This window comes from Cygnus olor, chromosome 2 (assembly GCF_009769625.2).
Source record: "Cygnus olor isolate bCygOlo1 chromosome 2, bCygOlo1.pri.v2, whole genome shotgun sequence".
NCBI classification, from domain to species: Eukaryota; Metazoa; Chordata; class Aves; order Anseriformes; family Anatidae; genus Cygnus; species Cygnus olor.
This window is the reverse complement of record NC_049170.1, coordinates 147,928,301-147,942,055: the sequence shown is the minus strand read 5'-3', so window position 1 is coordinate 147,942,055 and position 13,755 is coordinate 147,928,301.

The following is a 13,755-nucleotide window of genomic DNA, read 5'->3' as shown; positions in this document are numbered from 1 at the left end:
CAGCTCACTCACACCACAATATTTTTCTCTCTTTAAGGAACTGATTTAAAACTCACTCTTTTATTCAGACTGAAAGTCAGCACCCCTTATTTCAGCTCCTTTCTGGGTTATCCACACCTGTGGCTCCTCTTACTGCTCTCCCTTTGCCTCTTTTCCATGCTCTGCCTCCTCCTTGTCCTGAGCTTTTCTGCCTCCTCATACTCATCACTGCCACTTCTCCTCCATCACCTCCCAGAAATCTCCTCCAGCTCCTTCCTCCCCACCTCTCATTAGCCAAACCATTTTTCTGTGTCGTTGTTATAACTGCCTGCGGGCAGGATCCCAGACTTGACTCTGCTGAAGCATGCAGGAGTCCTGCCATTGACTTCAGCCGAGCCAGATTTCCCCCGAAGGGTTTTGATGATTTCCCATTAGCTCTTCTGTGGGGAAAGGAAGACATGCGTGCGAACCAGCTCCTCCACTGGATTCATCAAAGGCCAGCAGTAGCTGATGAGTGAAGTTCAATTAAGATGTGATTATGGAATCAAGCATACATTTTAGCCCATTTCCTCTAAATAGGCCTATCTTTCTGAGCTTTCAAGTTGATTTTGTTCATGTGTAAATAGTTTGATGCTATAGAACCCAGACAATCTCCTCTGTTTGGTTTAGTATGTTTAAAGTTACAGGAAAAGCTACTAGAAATGATGACTGCAATCTGCTGCTTTGGCCCCAGTATCATCTGTACTAGATGGCCTGAGTTTCTGAACTTTACAGCACCATAAATTTGTGCAATTATAAATGTAGAGGCAAGAATTATGTAGCCTCAATGAAAACATTTGAATTAACATTTTGTAATGACAAATAGATTCCCATAAAATCTGCTAGAGAAATCTCCAGAGAGTAGCTCTTAAACAATAACCAGCAAATATATATATATACACCCTATATGGCTAAAAGCATTATATAGTGCATCAGGATGTTATTGCTTTTGAAATGGTGTAGATCAGGGTATGACTATAAGATCTTAGGAAAACGTTGGGTGAAACTGTTTAATGCAGGAAGCGTCCAAAGTGAGCCTGAGAACAAACGCAGCGCTGAGGCTCCTTAAAAGGAGGCTCTGAGGTCTAGTTGCTATAATGGCACTGGAAAAAAAAAAAAAAAGCTATTAAAATACCCTTTGGCTTATAGAAAACATTCAGCTCTCTGGCCTTTTTGCCACTGCTAGGTAAGGAACTTCATCTGCTCCAGTTTAAGTTGATGGTTACGTCCTGATTGACTTAAACAGGGAAATGGCTGGGACACGAATGCAGGACGGGAGGGAGCTGAGAGGGAGCTGATTGGAAATGGCTTCATATTTCTGTCAGAGCAAAGGAAAATATCTGTAAACAATTTCCTTCTAAGTCTTTTAGAACCAAAGTGATTAATGGAAAGCAACTGGAAGAAAAGCAACAACCAACCAACTGAACGGAGCAAAACAAGCAGAACATTTGCACAACTGTCTTTCCAGGGCAGCTAAAATGTTTCTCACAGCTATCTTTACTTTATAATGCTATCTAAAAGTGAGTACATTGAACAGATAGATTTTTTGCTTATTTTCATAACATCATCTTCCCTATTTCCTTTCCTGGATTACTATGGCAGCACAACATGTAGTACGGAGTTCAGTAAGTTTCAGCTGCTTCAACAATCATTTAATCTTCTATCCTTCTGTTGTGTCTGTTAAAAAATTAAGGCACAATGAGTGTGTAAGCAGAAATAGTAATTGCAAACACATTCTGTTTATCCTGCAATGTGTAAATGAAGAAAAGATAGTGCTTAAAAGGAAAGCAGTCTTTTCTTCTGAAAAAAATGAGACCTCTAATGTTCTTATCATCCCTGCTCTTATCTGGTAGAGAGCGCTTTCAATCCATCAAGACAGTACTCTTCTTGTCTAATCGAGCTGCTGAGAGATAAGAGGTTTTAGGGTTTCCTGACCATTGTTTGAACCTTTCTCTTTCTAGCTCAAAGAAGAAAGTCTTGAAAGTTATTAAAGCTCCGACTGTAACTAATTAGGGAATCTGAGGCATATTCAGTTCAACGCAGCGGTTAACGAATAGGAAAACTCCGAACCACTGCGGAGATGACCTTAATGGGAGCTTCAGATTTGAATTAAATTTAATTTGAATTAAAGCTGTAGTAAGCTAGTCACTGGAGATTCAGCTTCTTTTCTTCTTACTTGGAAAAGCTCAAAAGCCCGCTGTTAAACATGCAAAGACAAAAAACCCAGACCTTAAAAGGGTTGCCCACTTGTATCTATTTTTATCAGTTTTGAGATATTTTAGTAGAGATGAGCAAATGGCTGGGCAATTAGCAGAGTGAGTTACTTGTGTAGGTTTATAGTTGGGACCAACGTGGGCAAAGGCTCTGACTGCAAAGGAATTTTATTTTTCTTTAGCTTTTGTAATTAGCTCTTACAATTTAAAATTAAATACCTCTCACAGCATAATATGGCATTCCAGAACGAGAGCATTACAGTCGCTAATTTTATTCCTTTCTGCTATAATGTTATTTAGTTATGTGAGAACTAATTTTAACCAAACACAAAAGCCATGTAAAAGTGAAGTATGCTTGGCACAGACTAAGAAACAGTGAACAACAGATTCCACATAGTTGCCTGTTTTTGTTTTATCCCAACCGACTTTCAATTCCTCTGCCTACAATAGACTACCATTTAATTTTAGATCCTTTTAAAATGATTATGTCTCTCTTCATTTAATGGGAAATTAGGGAGGGAACACTTCTCAGAATTTAGCTTCCCACTTTTAAAATTAAAATTTTACTTGTTCCACAGTATTTAAAAATGTCATCAGGCTTTTACAATCTGTAGTTTGTTATGAATCACGTAAAACTCATTAAATGCAGCATTTTTCATCATGTCTTGTGTATATTAGTGAAATAATTACAAACGTGTTTCAATAAATCACCAGATCAACTGCTATGGCAAAGCCAACAGCAGAGTTAAAAAATAACTATTTTTTTTTATGGTTTCCCACAGTAATGGATCCATCTGAAACTCCAGGCAATTTATTTATAGTTCCTTTTTAATAGTAGCTACTTTGTTGAGTTTCCGCCTTCGTATTTGGGTTGTTTCATCTAGACATGAGTATCAGTCCCAGCCTGATTGTTTGCATTCAACCCTAATTTCTCCCAGATTGTCCATGGAGCGTGTACATTACAGGGTTGTATGGCTAAAAAGAAACACACACACAAACCTAGCCCAATAACCTGCACAGAGGCAGGATCAAGTAGAGTAAACCCTCCTGAGAAGAGGGTCATCTGCCTGGTCTTGAAAATGTTCAGTAAAATGCTTCCATACATCACTTGCCAGCCAGTGTTTCAGAGCCTTTATATTTTTAAAGTTTTCTTCTTTTCCAATATAAAACTTTTGGATACAACTAGACTTATTCTCTACACAACCAAACACAGAAAACAATGGTTCTTTGAACTCCCTGTAGCAATACTAGTATACAAGAAGCATGCTCTGTTCTCCTTAATATTTTTTTTTATTATTTTTTTTATTTTTTTAGGTATTAAACAAACTCAATTCCTTCAGACTTTCCATTTATGTGCTCTATACCCCTACTCACCAGGCTTGAGCTTCACCAGCTCACATACACTAAGCCTTGCTGTATCACTCCTAATGAAAATCAGGCAACAAACAGAGAGAAATATTTAGAATGAGAAAGGTGATGTTTCACAAGTAAATGATATTCTCAATTCATATTTAATTTTAGCTCTGTCATAATCTCCAAACTCACTTTGCTTAACTGCTTGCATTGCCAATTGCTCCAGCCCTGCATTTGTGGGTTTGATCCTCTCCCTTAATAGTACTTATCATACTTGTTCATCTACCCAATTTGACAGACTTCAAATTCCCACCCTGTCCACCACCAAGTCATGGTCTGAAGACTGGTGCATCCGCCAGGGACTGCAGAAGTGCAATTCAACCCAGGGGTGGTCCTTTACATGCATTCACCTGCACCAGGAGCTGCTTCTTTCTACAGCTGGGGAACCACTCCAAATCCTTCATTTTTCTGATGCAGTATAAAACATCCAAGCTAATGCTGAACTTTTTAACGCTCAGGAAATGTGGAGCTTATTCCATTAAGTACACAAAGCATCTAGACCTTTAAGAAAATGTTTAGAGAAACATTTTGGCTACAGGAAGTTGATCGTAGGCACTAAAGGACTTTAATTAGAAAAAAGATAGAGACATAAAAGTAATGAAACTTGCTTTTACTAAATGCATTTAAGTTGTTCTTTTAATAATAAAAAACAGTTGTCTTCAAGATGGGATAACTTTTAAATATAAAAACATAACACACCACAGGGAACTGAAAGGAAAAACAAATTTAATTACATATTCAAGGCCATCCAAACCGCCCACCCACATATTAAGTGTTTGCTGGCTACAAGGACACTATGGTTATCATGGCTAAAACAATGATCTTCTTTTGAAAAGTAAATACCTTGATTAAAAAAATATATATATGTACATATGTATATATATGTTACATGCAGCAAATAATCAAACCACTGGTGTTAAATGTTCAGCTGCCCAATTCACAACACCAGGGCTGCAGTGGGGATGAGGAGCTGCACCCAGGCACAGCCACGGCTGGTGCAGGGGGAGCAGAGCTTGGAGCCAGGGGTGGCAGGATGTCCAGGGATGGGCTTGCAGAGAGATGCATCCATCCTGGTGAATTAAACGTGGGATTTAGTGGTAGAGACAGTCAAGCTCTGGTGTCTGGGAGCGTTCCCTGGCATTGCTTTGTTTTGTTATATAGATGTAGCTCTTAGGAGCTGGCTGTCATTTTGACAATGGGCTTGAAAGAAGTGAAGCAAACTGCCTCCAGCGTACCATGGCAGAAACCCATGGCAAAGTTAACGTAGAGCAACTCAGCATGAATGAAACACTGATTAATATGCAGTCCATGTGTCACAATACGTGGCTGAGCCTTACTGGTACTTCAGAATTACAAACACTGAGGAGCTGAAAATTTCAACAGGCAGAAGAATGATCCTAGCAGGGGTGTGCACAAAAAGAATGTTCAAAATACCTCTGAAACAAGGTGTCCCTCCCTCCTGCACTCAGCAAAGTTTGCAGGAGGTATGGGGGAATTTACTGAATGGGAAGAAATAGGTTGCTGCAGTAAGAGAGATTAATATTTGCTTTTTACATGTATGCATGTAATGTACATATGCATATAGATATTTGTATACATATATACATGGCAGCAGTGTTTTAGTAAATGAAAAGTAGAACTGCTAGCAGCTGATAGCAGTTTGGTCATCTCAGAGGAATACTTTGTTATGGTACATACAGGCTAAAGCCCTTTGGAGCAAGCAAACAAAGGGACCAATGTAAAGCACATTATCCTGGTATCTGTGGAAATTCTGAGAGGACACTGATCTTAATTCATCAGAGAAGTTTATTTCATGGTAGTGGATATAGTCCTCCAGACAAGCTAACACCAAAAGTGACAAAAGCAATCTGTGAAATTGCCATCCATGAAGCCACAATTTACAGAAGCAGAGAAGCCAGGAGGACCAATTGCTGAGATCTGTGGGTGTGAGATTTCAGAGGTTTGTGAGGGTGCTGCACCAGATGAAAGGCAGAAATATCAACAACAACAAAACCAGCAAATTCTTGCAACGGCAGGCATTCAAAAGCCCCCATACCGAGTGAAAGAGACATCAAGTCTATTGAAAATTAGCAAAGGTAGCTGGATGCCAGCAAAAATAATTTCTTTGCAGAGATGGAGCCAAACTTTTGGAAACAAACTGACAGACTTCTGAAGGAAGCACCGGTTTTAACTTGCCATGGCAGAGGAGTCCAAAATACCTGTTGAAGCAAGTAAATAAATAAATAAATATAATTTTAAAAAAGTCTTTACGAACTTAATTGCTTGGAAGGAGCGAGGGAAGGGGAAAGCAAGTACCAGCAGCAACAACATAACAACGTTCTTGCACCCCCTCATTCCTGAGGACATAGAGGCCTAATGCCAGGTAGACACAACATTGCCACACTGCAAAGTCTTGCTTTTGGCTGAAATGAAAATATGTAGTAATTCATTAGGATGTAGTCATTTCAGTGAGAAAAACTACTTAAAAATGTGGAATAGAGTGTAGCTAAGCTCAACTGGTAGGTCTATATGCCTGTCTTCGGTAATCATTCAAATAGTTGCTTCAGAAGAAGCTGGTAGAATTAAGGGGGTTAAAGAGAAAAAATAAAGGCCGATGGATACTACAGGCTTAGCTGTGCAAATAAGACAAGTGGTGCTGGTATGGCAATGACCGCATTAGGAGAAATACTGTGGAGTGAGTGTGTCCCTGGTAGTCAAATGCCTTCCCTCCCAGAAGCCTGAGCCATGTCAAGCTGAGGGCATGCTTGGCTCCTTCTGATTTACCAAATCTGAGCCTGTTGTCTTAGAGGTGTACGGAGACTGAAGAAGTGGCCGGTGGGACCTCAGAGCTCAGGTGTCCAGTAAAGTCCATTCAGATGCATGTGTTTTGCCACCACCAGCTGGGTGTCCCATGCCGACAGAGCTCCTGATAAATGTAAGGAGCTGGAGGGTGCGGAGCACTTTCCGAGAAGTCTTTTCCATTTTCCTGAGTGTCTTTTCAGTGGTCTCAGGAGCACTGCACAGACATCCGGCTGCAGGAGGTCCCTGTTCTTCCACTGACCTCCGGAGAGCTCAGTTTACATTAGCAAGGGATTTTGCCAAATTCAGTTCCTAATTGGAAAGATTTCAGTTACTTGCCAAAATCTTTCTGAGGTATATACACAGTTTCTTTTTCCAGGAAACCAGGGTTTAACCTGCAGACATATACATTTTATGCCTTAAAAGCAGAGGTTTGCTTGCTTGAGAGAGACAGAGAGAAGGACACTTCACATAAGAGGTCTAAATAAATATCTAAGTAGTCATGTTACATACATAAATAGATGGAGATCCTCTGAGGGGTAAGGGAACATCAGTTTGCCCCTGCTAAATTCAACTCCTTCATTCATTCAGGATACACAGTTAAGATGTGAAGGTCTTGGTCAAAAGTGGATTAATGTGCTTTAAAACAGCTGGACTCATCTGGTGTTTAACTAGGAATTCAACCTAGTATTTAACCAGGAGAGCAATATTAGATGAATTTAAAACTTTTAAAAATTATTTTTATTTTTTTATTCATAGTAAATACTGCAATGCAATTTTCTGAAGGAAAAAAAATAAAAAAAATAAAAAATCAATACACTAGACTACCAGAAAGATTCCTGATTCTATAGTGAGCTACTAAAATAAATTTTTATTCTTGCTAATATTAATTACAAATGTGGCTCCTGGATGATCTCCTAAAATCCTTGTGATCTTGGAGATAATTTACTATCCTTAGATAGCAAAATATCCTTTGATTGCTTTTATCATAAGTCATAAGCAGGTCTGCAAGGGAGTAAAAGGTGCCTCACAAAAAAGCTCCGGAAGTCCTTTCACCTAGAACCCCTTTTTGCAGAAACTCACCTTATGATTTTTACTGCTGGGAATGTCTGGGAACAACTATGTGCTTTCCAAACTGGGAAACCATAAATGAATGAGGCATTTGGCCAAACTGCTATGTATTACGATAAGTTACAGTCAGAATGTGCACTTACACTCATAATATGGTCTGAGAGGGATGTTAGTGCTAGCACCAGATTTGCTTACTGTACAGCTAAAATGTGCCCTTGTAAAATAATGTAAATCCATGAGGATTTGAAGATAGAGACCACTTAAACCAACTAGATCCTCTCCATGCCAATACAAGATTGCTCCCTGCTATACAGGTGGGTTACTGTTTCTTTTCACCTCCCCCTGACTTTTGTATTTTTTCAGATGGATGTGAAATATCTAATAAGTAGCAAGAATCCCTGCAAAACACAGAACTGTGACACCGGGAAGCACTAGAACTGACTGTTGTTTTTTCTGAAAGAAAAAAGATCTGGTTTTGGAGTAAGCCTTCAGACACCAAGATTTTTGCCTGTGAGCATAAAAAACTACACACACACATTTTGGGCTACAGCAGTGCTGAGGGAAGACTGCTGTAATTAATGCAATTAACAGAAATCCAGTGGCACGCCGATTCCAAGCTGAACTTGATGGCAATCCCTCCTTCCAGGGAAGGTCTCCCCAGCTCCAGATGCAGCAGAGCAGTCCAAGAGCTCCTGTGGTTTGCCCAGCCACCAGCAGCACGGCTCACATTCCCTGATGCTGTGTGTGTCACGACCAGGCTCATGAAATTGCGCAGAGCAATCAATACCTTCCACCCGCAGGGCCACAGCATTTCTAGCAATGCCAGTGGCAATTCTAGGAAGGATCCCATGCGTGAGTGGGGAGTTTGCTCCTGCTGGGAAGCAGGAAGCACCGAGGGATTTACAAGGAGGGGCAGCATTTCTCAATATGAAAGTCATTCAGGAAGTCTCGTTTCCAAGAACCAGCTGGTAAAAAGTTCAGAGCACCCCATTCACATCTGTAGCACTCTACAATTAGTGTGACACTGCTCGTGCACCCATAAAATAACTGATATGGTCCTATTTATTTGCATCGCTGATTGAGCACTTTGTCATTGGGCTTTAGAGGGGGAAACCTAGGCGGGGACACAGCTACAAAATTAGGGACTACTGGCACTGTAAGGTGACCTAGCTCTCCTGTTTAGCCAGCAATGGCCTTAATGTCAAAGGCATTTGGAACAATCATTACTGGATAATCAGTAGCCTGAAATATATTAATTGGTGAGATTCTGCCCAGGCTTATTCTGTAAAGCTGTCTTAGAGCTGCCAAAATATTTATCAGACACCAAGAATGTCAGCAAAGGAACACACAGCCTCCAAAACCTTCCCCACTGTTTTTTCTGTGCCATGTGTGTGGAAGTGAGCACAGCTCCCACCAAAGCATGAGCCCACACCAGGAAATCCTGTTCAGACTCTAAAATGAAGCCTGCTTTTTCCTGTCTGCCCCAGAGAGCCTCTGTGCGGGAGCGACGGGAGGTCTTCAGCGCGGTCCACATTAGAAGAATACAGCTGCTCTTTTTTAACAGGGGGGGAAAAGGAGGCTTTTATGGCTATCCCTGAAGCGAGGCCTCTTACAATGCATCGCAGTGTCTAAACAGACCGACGTGCCGTGATCCGACTTGGCAATAATGAGGGACTTGTATTCCTCGGGCTCCGCGGACTGGCTCGCTGTGTCGGACTGCAGACATGGGCTCCACTTAGAGCAGCGTGCGTCCAGAAACCTGTGACATTTCAGTGGGGCCGAAAATTAAAATCCTCTTTTACCATTGTCCCTGTATTTACCCTTTGCTTTGGTCTGTTTCCATAGCAATACAAATACAAAGTTGGAGGGGGGAGCATGGGGAGCGCACAGCCGCCGTTCTGCACACAACCACGCCCCGTCGCGGCCCCGGCACAGCCGGGATGTGAGGTGTGGAGGCTGCACGAGGTGTGGAGGCTGCACGAGGTGTGGAGGCTGCACGCCCAGCCCTCCAGGAGGGAAGGAGTCGCAGGGACTCGCTCTGAGTGCTGCCGGACACACAGGGTTTTGGTATCATAGCGTGAAGTGCGTCTGTGGATTCCTGGCTAGCCGTATGAATGTATTTATTGGGGTGGTCACTGTTCGCTCATGGGGAGGGTGCACAGCTAAGTGAAATGCAAGATTGTAAGAGGAACAAGCCTCTGTAAGAGAGGGGGGGTCTGTTCAAAAAGTAGCTCCCGGAACAAAGGAAAAAGCTGAAGACAAAAGGCTCAGGATAACGTTTGCTTCTTCCCTCTCCTTCTGTCAGCTTTCACTGACACGTACATGGAGGTGCAAAGATAAACACTACGGTCTGATGGTGGGTCTGCTCCAGTCCTGTGTGGGGCAAAATCCCTTCTGAGTCAAGTGGATCAGATTAAAAAACAAAAATCAAACTGCTGTCCAAATGTTAGTTCTGCCATCAGCCATTTCCCCGGATACGTGATGAACTCTGGGGAGTTTCTACCTGTCTGAGTTCAAACACAGCAGTCAGCCAAGGCTGCTCCCCCATTATCCATGTACATCCCATCAAATTATAGTATTATCACAGGATAGTGTTATAGGATTAAAGGAATACATGGTACCTAAGACTTAGAAGTTAAACTTAACAGAGAAGTTAAAGAAAGTTCTACAATAGAGACTGAATTGAGGGAAAATAAAGAAAAAGCCTCCCCTCAAAACAGTGTTTACAATGTTCAGAACTTTTCAGCATTAGTGAGTTTCAAATTACTAATACAATTCACTCTGCAGCTTTATTATTATCAGTTTAGTTGGAAGAGACCTCTAGAGATCACAAGTCCATTCCCCTCCCCAAAGCAGGGCTAACCTCTGATGTCTGTAGTGTTGCCCAAGGTTGGATGCCCAGGGTGCCATGGGAACCCCCAAGAAAGGCATTCTCTGGGAACCTGCTCCACTGCTGAACTCTCACAGTGAAAACCTTTCACAGTGAAAACCTCTCACTCTCACAGTGAAAACCTTTTCCCATAAGTCCAGTTTGAATTTCCCTCTTGTACCTTGTGGCTGTTGCCTCCCATCATTTATTTGTCTCCCTAAGGAGATACTGGTTCCATCTTCTTTGCAAATCCTCTTTATGTAGGGGAAAGGATCTCCTAGCATGCACTAGCAAACAAGGACCAACTCACAGGCTGTCTTCTCACTCTACCTGTCCATACCTCTAGAGCATGTTAGATGAACGTAAGAAGGTAGTTTGGCCAATTGCAGGTACACATCAGATCTGTCTTTTCAAAACATTTAACACGTAAAATAATTCATCAGTTATAATTCCTACTAAAGAAAAATACAATGTATGTTGCTGGTCATTGCAAATGAGTTCAACTTTATTACAAGACAGAAATGGAGGCACAGATTTTCTCCACATAAAGAAGTGATTTAACATAAGAATAAGAACAAAAACTTTCCTAACTCAGAACTGTTTTTTTTGTTGGTGGTGGTGGTGGTGTTTTTTTTTTTTTTTTCTTTTCTTTAAAAATACACATGAACAGCAACAAGAAGTTGTCTCTGTTTGCTTTTAGTAAGTTTGTTTGGGTACCAGGAGTATCTCTCCTCTTTGAATAATTCGTCTTGTTTCTTGGGGAACTAATTCAGCCTGCAGTGATTTCTATGCTGTCAGAGGTAGACTGCCTCTGGTATCCCAGCTGGTTTCTTCAAGGCAAATATGGGCATCCTTATAGTTCATAGCTTATAATATCTAATTTATGAAACATCCAATAAATCAAGTGCTTTGGTGGAAAGAGGCAACTATGTACCTAATCGAGAAAATTGTAGAGGAAAAAATTGCAACTAATCCATTGTTTGGGATGGATAGAGAATAAACTTCTAGGTTTGGAGCATGTTTAAGTCATTTTGGGTTTTAGAAGAGACCTTCTATTACAGACATAAAAATACGCCTCAAGACCGTTGTTCTCTGATATTAGATGCATCTCAAACGTCTTGTCAGCACTTTTTCTCAGCAAAGGGATGTGGCTTACCAAAAAGAGGAACAGGGTATTTTCCTTGCTATTTCCAAGTGGGGAACTCATGAGGGTATTTCTGCCAGTTGCAAACAGATCTATAACCTTTTATTAGCTAAAAGTCTTGTTGTGCAAGCAGTTGTATATTTTGTTTGTATTTAGACAATGAGAAGACATTCAAGCTGCATGAAAAGTCTTTGACCTTCTCTTGAAGAAATAAGTGTATTTTTTTTCCCTGCAAACAGCAAGAAATTTTGCTGCAGGACATGATAAATAATGGAATTAATTTTATTGAAGCTAAAATTATATTTTATTAGTTGATCGAGTGTCCTTTTCCAAGGATTGAGAACAATGGCACATGGCATTTGTAGCTCTGTGATTTATATGGCCACATGTGAATGTAAATGTCCTGGGGCCCACACAGTGAGGATATATTTAAACCATAAGCCAAGTCCATCCTTCTGTTTTTGCAGTCCTATCTGATGCCCATGTTGGCATCTTTTAGAAGAATTTGTCATCTTCCTCGCGAGGGGGAGTGGAGAGGCAGGTGACCTATTCTCCATTATCACCAGTGATAGGACCAGCAGGAATGGTGTTAAGCTGAGGCAGGGGAAGTTTAGGCTAGACATCAGGAAGAGGTTCTTCACCGAGAGGGTGGTTGCACACTGGAACAGGCTCCCCAGTGAAGTAGTCACTGCACCAACACTGTCTGAATTTAAGAAGCGATTGGACTGTACGCTTAGTCACATGGTCTAAACTTTGGGCAGACCTGTGCGGTGCCAGGAGTTGGACTTGATGATCCTTATGGGTCCCTTTCAACTCGGGATATTCTATGATTCTATGATTCTATGATCTTACATCAGGCTCATTGACTTCTCTCATGTGTCCTGCTAAGAAAATAGCCCTTCCTGGTGAGGACATTATGGATGTATGTTTAGACCTTCCAGTCAGGGGCTAGGGGAAACCCCTGTGTTTCATAAAACATCAGCGCCTACTCCAGAGCTTGAACAGAAATTGATGGAAAAAGCAGTTAAGTTGTTTCAGCCAAAATTCAATGCTGTATTTTGAAGATGATCTGTGAGGTTTAGGCTTGGGTAGGAATCTCTCTAAATTTTCTGCAAAACAAGAAAAGAAAAACAATTATCGTGTCTATGGTGTGAAAGTTTACATTGGGAAGAAAAATGAGCAATCTATTTAAGCACACTAAGCTTTCCCAGAATTTCTTTCCATTCTTGATTCAAGAGGAGAAGAATTTTGCTATATTCTGCTATTTTACCACTCAGGAAAAATCTTCCTCATGGCTACAATAACATCCCCATCCAGATAATAACTAGCCAGGGCATTTCTGACCCATGCAAGACTGTCCGCACTGCAGGTGATTTGCACAGGGAGTTGGGGTTTCCCAATGAAAGGAACAGAAAGGAACCAAGACATTTTTGCAAGCACAGTGTGCAGAAAGCACACCAAGCCCTTATAAACACCCTGCCAGACACACAACAGGACACACGTTGATAATACAGGCTGTCTGTTCACATGTCTCTGGACCAGAGCACCAGGCTCTGATGAGGGCCTCAGACTTTTTTTTTTTTTTTTTTTGACATTTCCTTTCTACAGGCTTCCCTACTCTTGTCTGAAGCTGAAAGGCTCCTCTGCCTCATCTGCATACACGATGGAAACAGATGAGTCCCAAGGGAGAGCAGAGCAACCTTTGCACTTCGGCTGCTTGGCAGAAGTGCAGCAGAGCCCTTCAGATCCTCCTCCAGAGCCTGGAGGAGCCCTGCGAGGTTGACAAGGTTCAGAGGGGTTTCCTTTCCTGTTCTTCTTCCTGCAAAGAGAAAGTGCTGGTGACCAAATTAGAAAAAAATATAGCACTCCCCACTTGCTGGCAACATGCAAAAGACAGATTAATAATTTACTGACACTTTTTTCCTTTTTTTTTTTTTTCTTCTTTTGCTTATTCCTCAAACTTCAACACAATAGTACAAAAGAGGAGAGATGGAAAAATAGTTTTTCTTAACAAATGACTTGTTAAAAAGCAAGATGTTTCTTGAAAAATCCCAAAGATGACATAAAAGTGCACAGCTGGTTAGGAAATTAGAGTGAAATTGCAGTAAATTCACCTATACTTGTATTCCATGTGGGCTTCTTTTCTCCTTGAGTACTGAAAATATATATACATGTCTGTAAAGCTCTTATTTCTTTAACCCTGTGAACATTCCTGCAGGTTCAGAGCC